The 8571-nt window shown below is 34.0% G+C and overlaps 1 non-coding gene across 1 annotated transcript; it reads right to left on the minus strand.

Annotated features, from left to right (window-relative positions):
- Positions 1–699: 699 nt before the first annotated feature.
- On the minus strand, positions 700–769 carry Smp_tRNA_02238_Pseudo_TTG.1.1. The gene has a single exon. It is a non-coding gene (tRNA).
- Positions 770–8571: the final 7802 nt, after the last annotated feature.

The raw sequence follows: 8571 nt of genomic DNA on the forward strand, positions 1-8571 counted from the left end.
TACTGCGTAATTTCCTGTATATTATCTTCCAATGTATTAAAGTTTGTCACTCCCATTAGTTTTAAAATAAAACATAAAGTAACATTTCTTCACATAATTTATAAAGCAAATAGTAGATTATTTATGTAGTTTTCCTTATGAGAACAAAGTATTATATCTAATAAAGAATATGATATATGAAATTAAAAGAAGTTATTCATCATTACTACGTCATTTCAGGTTATAATACATAACCTTCAGAATTTCAAATCTGTAATCGGAAATCGCTTCCTGAAAATTTTCTTTTGTAGGAGAAAATTAACATTGATGATGCTATGTATATATTATGAAAAGTATATTTGGAAAATATTCATATTCAGCATCATTTATGAATGTCGGATTGAATGTTTAGGTGTGAATGTAAATAATGACAATATCATTACTCATTTATGAACAATGAGATAAAGATTACTAAAAGTCTTTTTGAAAATTGAATGTTTTGTAAGTAATATATCTTTCATGAAACTTATAATTTGAATGTTTCAAAGTAATTCTTCTTTACTTTATTTAATTACATCTTCGGAAACTATGAAATGTAAAAAAAATAAATTTTAGGATTATAAGCAAAGATGGATAGTGTCTAGCAGTGGAATCCAGGACGCGCGTTTCGTCCTATTTGGAACTCGTCAGCTGGATGTACCTGCATCTCAGAGTTGATGTTCACTCTGGGACTCGAACTCAGTACCTTTTGCTTCAAACGCCATTGCATTATCCACTCAGCTAGGATTGATAATCTATTCAGAATTTTCTTCCAATCAGATTCTTATGAAAGAAATAATGAGTTGTTAGAAACTAGTAGACCATGACTAGTATTGCTCAAAAAAGTGTAATATTAGGGAAGTGGGTTAAAATGATCGTTCATTTGACTACAGTTTACACTTAAAATCACCCTTAGGTTTGTTAATGGTTGTAAAATATCACTGATTTGTCAAAGCTAGATACGTAAAAACATTGGATTTAAAATCACATTTTCAAACGTTATGTGCTGATTAGGGTTCTCGATTAATTTGAGTTTGATTGCTAGTATGGCCGTTGATACTTACTATAGACAAGTATCATAGTATGACAAAATATCTGTCCAAAAATACGGGGTTTTGATGAGTGACTAATAAACTCTTCTCATGTAAACTGGAGTACTTCAGAGAAGTCGACATATTTCGAATATATTATTCATAATAACCGATGAGTTTCCTGGAGTTCCAGTGAGAATTCGTGACCAGTGGAGTTCAACCGGGTCCATTGTGAGCTAGGTACTCACTGAGGACAATGGTGAACGGTGGCGCAATTTTGTGGATTGGTTAAAGTTGGACACTAACACCGTTGGATGCCAGCTCAGGGGTCTAGAAACTAAGCATTCGTGTGCGGGATCGTGAATGAGCACTGTTGAGGAGTCCCATACTAGGACAAAACTACCGTCCAGTGCTTCCAGGTTTTCAATGGTGGTCTGACGTCCATCCATTCATGCTCTCAATTGAAACTCAGCAATATCCACAACCCTATATTGATAAATACATATTTGTTAAGTGATGAACTATTACTAATCTTAGCTGTTGTTAATATATTTTGTCAATATTGATGAATTAACTTTCGATCTGTTTTGATTTCAATGACGCTACTCTCTGAAAGTTTAGATCTGGTTCATTTGAAAAAGTTTTGTCTAAAGTATATAGTAACTGGTTTTTGACTTGGGTTTTTTCTTTGGTGTGAGATCATTCGTCCGCGGTGTTGTAACGTATCCGGTTCTTTTTCTTAATTTTATGAGTAAATAAAGTGTGTCCAATAGTTATATCATATAATGTTTCAACGAGTTTAAGTTATTTATTACTATTGAAATTATTTTGAATTATTTTGGGATATTCAGTAAATTGTTTAAAAGAATGGGTCACGAAAAATTTTATTTGGTTATAACATCCGGTAAAATGTAAACAGAGTGACTGGTTTCCATCGCAGGTTTGATTTCATTTTTAATAAGATTACAGAAATGAAAAAACTACGTATATTTTACCCAAGATATTATTCTGTTTAGTCGTTTTTTCCCTTTATGTTAAATTGCAGATACCTACATTTTCAAGTTAAACTTTAATAACTTAGTCCTCATTTCTTGAACCTCGTCAGTATTATCATGATGTAATACAAAAATTACTGTTCATTCTAGAGATTTTCGGCCAAGTTTTGATGTTTGTGTAATCAAAACTCTTGCTCCGTAATTGAAAGTGAAGAACATATCAGTGTGGATTTTGTTTTCTAAAGTAAGAGTCTTCTAAACAAATTTTACGTAATTTATTAACTGTTTTCAAAATACCACATATTCTCAGTCATATCCAGAATCATTCCTGAAATATAATAACTCTGTTTTTGAAAATACACAGTTTTACTTTCCAAATAGCCGTATGTTTAGTGACGTACAATCATAACAGTCTTCCATCTGCTTTAAAGCTACTTGGAATTATTGAATTTAAGAAATTCTTTAATATATCTAAATTTATTCTTCATTCAGAATCGATGTACAGTTAATTTATTCCCTAAGGAGCGAACACGTTTACTGAGAAACAAATGAATTGAAATCACAAGAGTTAGTAAAACATAATGTCGAATTCCGATAAATTATCCACATATAAAATGCTTAAAGTTTAAAAAATCATGTAGATCTCTTCTTTAATATTCAGCAACAAAAAAATAGAACTACCTGATTTGATTGCTTCTTTAAAAAAAGTAGTGTCACGATATAGATAGCAACTAGTTTTCCCAGTAAAATGTCTAACACATTTACTATATTTTAAATAATGTAATTACATATGGGTAATATAATTATGGAATATACTTCCCCTGTTTACTGAACATATGTTTAGTATGAACCATGACAAATTTTAGTACTATTAATTTCTAGTCAATTATTATAGATTTTATCCAACTAATTTGAGTATCATATTGTCGATTGATTCTAATACACCGCCTTTCTCTTCCCCTCCCCCCCCCAAAAAAATTCATTCCATCCTACTAAATTTATCAGATATATTTTTCATTTCAATAATCATATTTTGAGTATATTTTTATGTTTATATAGTCAGTTGATATACAAACAATAGAAACGTTCAAATACATTAAAATTGTATATTATATAAATATATATATATGTATATGTATATAATCTACTGAATAATTTATGCGACAAAAGAATATGAAATAAAAAAGGTATGTCTTCCTACAGTTAAAATGAACTATGGCGTAGTATCAGCGTTTTTTTTAATGGTAATACTGTACAACTAATAGCTTTCTATTGTATTAAGGTTTGGCTGATCTACATATTATTATTATTATTCGAAATGCGAACCAAAATCTCAAATGGTTACGAATAAATCACAGTAAAATATAATCGATGAAAATATTCATATTTCAACTTACAATAAAAATTAAAATATATAGGTTTATTTAGTTTTAGTGTTTCTATAGTTTTGTAGTGTCTTTACTTTGTCAATCGATCGCCCCGATAACCATTATAATATAAATTACAACGGTGTTTGAAATCTGTTATAACGTGTGAGTACATGCATGCCCTGTTTGATATATGAACGTTCTGATTCCCACGAATGAGAGAAGAGTGAATTATCGATTGGAGCAATGATACACAAAAGCCGTATGAACAGTCTTGAGTACTTGTCTGTCCTGCTTTCTGCCTAGCCCAGTCAGTTAAGTCCAGAACCACCAATAACAACCTCTGCAATATGAATTATTGTTCTCAAACATACTAGGTTTTTATACCAATCAAACAGACAACATCGTACCATACAATAGGAAATAACATTTGTTCAAGATACAGCTAAATGTGGCTGTGAATAGGCGGAACAGTAATTAATAGACTGGGAATAACTCAAGAATGGTAAATCGTATAATAATAGTTCATAAGTCAAAATAAAGCTTATAATAAGAAGAACAAGAATATGAATAGTTTACTTACTTAACAATTGTACAATAGGAAATATACATATCATATTGGTTCATAAATAGTGTTCAAGGTTACCATTCATAATTCTCCTCGGGATACAACAAAATCAGAAGGCAATGAGAAGCTGCTACTATAAGTTATCAGCGGAGAGCGCTGATCTCAAGGCTATAAGCACATCAAGCGAATTTGAAGCAGAGTGGTGGATAAGTATATACGAGCAAATACAGAGGCAAATTTATAGTCGAATTTCATTAGGGCTCAGCAAAGCAAAAGTTAATCATAGGATTTGAGTACATATATACATGGGAGGAGAATGAATTATTGAGTGATATTTAAGCAGTCAAAATTTTAGCTGGAGTCTGTCATGTGATCTACTGATCATAACAGTACAAAGAAATATACGAGTTGTTACTGTTCAACTAACATTGTCTGTTGAGTCAATAAAAGGGCTTAACCAAAATTAACCATATTCAAAATTGAATGTTGGATAGTTGCCATAGCTTTTACTAAAAACAGATTAATTGATTAACAAACAGTAATTATTATTTTTATTAGTAAATATGTTCTTTTTATCAAAATTGTTTACTGTGAATTTTCTCATTTATAAAAACTAGATTGTATACTGAAGGTAACATTGAAGTAACATATATTTTTATGAACTATGTTGGAATGATTATAAGCAAAGATGGATAGTGGCTAGCAGTGGAATCCAGGACGTGCGTTTCGTCGTATTTGGGACTCGTCTGCTGGATATACCTGCATTTCAGAGTTGATTTTCACTTTGGGACTCGAACTCAGTACCTTTTGCTTCAAACGCCATCGCGTTATCCACGAAACTTGCGTCCTGGATTCTACTGCTAGTCACTATCCATCTTTGCTAGTGAATTAAGGTTATATTGAGGCAATACGCACAGTATGCACATATGCCAATAAGTGACTGATCAATTGAAGTTATAAACATCAATGGGAATATTCAAACAAACAATACTAAGTGAATATGTTGGAATGAATTTATCAAAGCATCGTCATACATAACAATCAATGAGATACCTATTTTAGGTAGGATTTTTCTTTAAAATAAATTAGTTACATGTATAAATTTTACTAATTCGCAAATGTATAACCATGGTTTTTCCACAGAGATTCACATTACAAACTAAGAAAATCTCTTACATATTAATAGAGTCAACTTATATCGAAGTGAGTAGAATGTTTGTATCTAGTTATACCATTTTGTTGAATAAAAGAGATAGAATTCAAATATCTCCATCACTAAAACTAATCTACGTTATCTCCTTGATGTAAAATAGCATATACTACTTATTAGTTATTTTAATAATTTAGTTATTGATATAAAATACACGATTATCATTGTTTGTGCACTTTAGCGAATTTCTATTTTATTACAATAGAGTAACCAAGCCTATTATACTTACATACTACTTCATGTCGAAAATAGTTAATTTTTCTTCATTACTATCGTATTCATTTACAGGTTTTAACAACAAGTTTTTGTGCTTATCCAATTATGAAAGTTCATTTAATTCGAGAAAATATAAAGAATTTTCTAAAACCTTTAATAGTGTACTAAGTAAATAAAAAAACGTAACTCAATTGCTTAGATTGATACTTAATCCGAGTAGACATACGGTTGAATATCATAATTATAATCCTGTTTTTTTTAAATATGAGTGTTCCTTTTATCACTGAGGTACTTTTTTTAATCGTATATTCATTAACACATGTTCTTTGTTTTGTTATGTAAGTTAATTATTCTGTTTTTAATCATATATGAAAAAACACCTTTGTGGATCAATAAGGTAAACTAATCAAGAAAATGTTAATTAAAACGTGTCAGATTACCACTGAGGTTTGAAAGTAATCCAAAATCATACTTGTTTATAATTTGCTATATTCTACTTTCTTTTCCTAAACAAATGTTATAATTATTGAGAAGGTAGAGTTTAATGCAAATCTTTCATCAGTTCTTTTTAAGTGCACATGTTTTTATGTGGTAATCATTGAAGGTCTTAAATTTAGCATCGTGATGAGCACAAATTATTCGTACAGCAGATCGATTACTTACATAATCTAAAGACCAGAAATACAATGTTTTACAGACTTATTTGACCACAATTTATCTAAAAAGGTATTTAATCACTAGTCCTAAAATTACATTACTTACTTACGCCTGTTACCCCTCGTCGAGGAGCATAGGTCGCTCACCAGCATTCTCCATCCAACTCTGTCCTGAGCCTTCCTTTCTAGTTCTTTCCAGTTGCTATTCATCCTTTTCATATCGGCTTCTATTTCCCAGCGTAGTGTGTTCTTTGGCCTTCCTCTTTTCCGCTTCCCTTCCGGATTCCAAGTTAGGGATTGCCTTGTAATACACATTGGTGATTTCCTTAATGTATGTCCGATGCACTTCCAACGTCTTTTCCTAATTTCCTCTTCAGCTAGAAGCTGGTTTGTCATCTCCCATAAAACGCTGTTGCTGATAGTATCCGGCCAATGGATGTTGAGTATTTTGCGTAGACAACTATTTATAAATACTTGTATCTTCTTGATGATGGTCGTAGTAGTTTTCCACATTTCAGCTCCATACAGTAGGACTATCTTGACGTTTGTATTAAAGATTCTGACCTTGAAATTGGTTGAGAGTTGTTTTGAGTTCCATATGTTCTTCAATTGTAGAAATGCTGCCCTTGCTTTGCCAATCCTCGCCTTTACATCTGCATCCGATCCTCCTTGTTTATCAACGATGCTCCCCAGGTACTTGAATGTTTCCACCTCTTCCAGAGTTTCGCCATCAAGTGTGATTGGGTTGGTGTTCTCCGTGTTGTATTTGAGAATCTTGCTTTTTCCTTTGTGAATGTGGAGGCCTATCGATGCGGAGGCTGCTGCTACATTTGCTGTCTTCATCTGCATTTGTTCGTGTGTATGAGAGAGGAGGGCTAGGTCATCTGCGAAGTCCAAATCATCTAATTGATTCTGAACTGTCCATTGCATTCCGTATTTCCCGTCAGATGTCGAATTTTTCATAATCCAGTCAATCACTAGAAGGAAGAGGAATGGGGAGAGTAGACAGCCTTGTCTGACTCCGGTCCTTACTGGAAATGCATCTGTCAGCTGTCCTCCATGCACGACTTTGCACTGTAGTCCATCGTATGAGTTTTGGATAATGTTGACAATCTTTTCAGGAACTCCATAGTGTCGAAGAAGTTTCCATAATGTTCTCCTGTCCACGCTGTCAAACGCCTTCTCATAGTCAATGAAGTTGACGTATAGTGATGAGTTCCACTCGACTGATTGTTCAACGATGATCCGTAGTGTCGCAATCTGGTCTGTGCACGACCTATCCTTACGGAATCCAGCCTGTTGATCCCGAAGTTCGGCGTCTACTGCGTCTTTCATCCGATTCTGCAGCACTCTGTTGAAAACTTTTCCTGGTACTGATAACAAACTGATGCCTCTGTAGTTTTCACATTTGCTCAGATCTCCTTTCTTTGGTATCTTGATGAGATATCCTTCTTTCCAGTCCATTGGCACTTGTTCCTCTTCCCAAATCTTCTTGAATAGAAGGTGAAGCATATTTGCAGTTATTTCAATGTCTGACTTCAGTGCTTCTGCTGGTATATTGTCAGGTCCTGCCGCTCTCCCACTTTTGATTTGTCTGATGGCCATCTTGACTTCTTCGATCGTTGGTGGAGTGACATTTATTGGAAGGTCAGTGAGGGCTGCTTCGATGTTCGGTGGATTCAATGGGGCTGGTCTATTCAGCAGTTCCTCGAAGTATTCTGCCCATCTTTTCCTCTGTTCTTGAATCTCAGTGATTGTCTTCCCTTCTTTGTCCTTGACTGGTCTCTCTGGTTTGCTATATCTCTCTGCCAATTTCTTCGTTGTATCATATAATTGTCTCATATTCCCTTCCCTGCAGCTTTTTCCGCCGCCGTAGCTAGTTCTCCCATGTATTTCTGCTTGTCGGCTTTAATGCTTTTCTTCACTTCCCTGTTTGCTTCTGCGTAGTCTGCTTGTGCTTTGACTTTCTCTGCTCGTGTTCGGCTGTTGTTAATTGCTAGTTTCTTGTTCTTCCTTTCTTGAATTTTGTCCAGGGTTCCCATAGAGATCCATTCCTTGTGATGATGCTTCTTAGGACCAAGAATCTCCTGACACGTTGAAGTTAGTGCTTCTTTAATCCCTTTCCAGTTGTCCTCCAAAGTAGTTTCTTGTTCTTTCAGTAGATCCTGTAGAGCTTGGAACCTGTTGTTGAGAGTTATCTTGAATTCATTGAGCTTGTCAATATCTCGAAGGAAGGCTGTATTGAACCTTTGCAGTGCTGTTTGTCCAGTTGTCCAGTGTTTCTTTAGCTTCAGTCTCATCTTGGCCACAACCAGGTGTTGATCTGAAGCTATGTCAGCTCCTCTCCGGGTTCTCACATCTTCCATTGATCTTCGGAATTTTTTGTTGATACAGATGTGATCTGTCTGGTTCTCTGTGGTTTGGTCCGGTGAGATCCATGTAGCTTTGTGTATGCGCTTGTGTGGGAATATTGTGCCGCCTATAACCAATTTGTTGAATGCACACAGGTT

The sequence above is a fragment of the Schistosoma mansoni genome, chromosome 1 (assembly GCF_000237925.1).
Source record: "Schistosoma mansoni strain Puerto Rico chromosome 1, complete genome".
NCBI classification, from domain to species: Eukaryota; Metazoa; Platyhelminthes; class Trematoda; order Strigeidida; family Schistosomatidae; genus Schistosoma; species Schistosoma mansoni.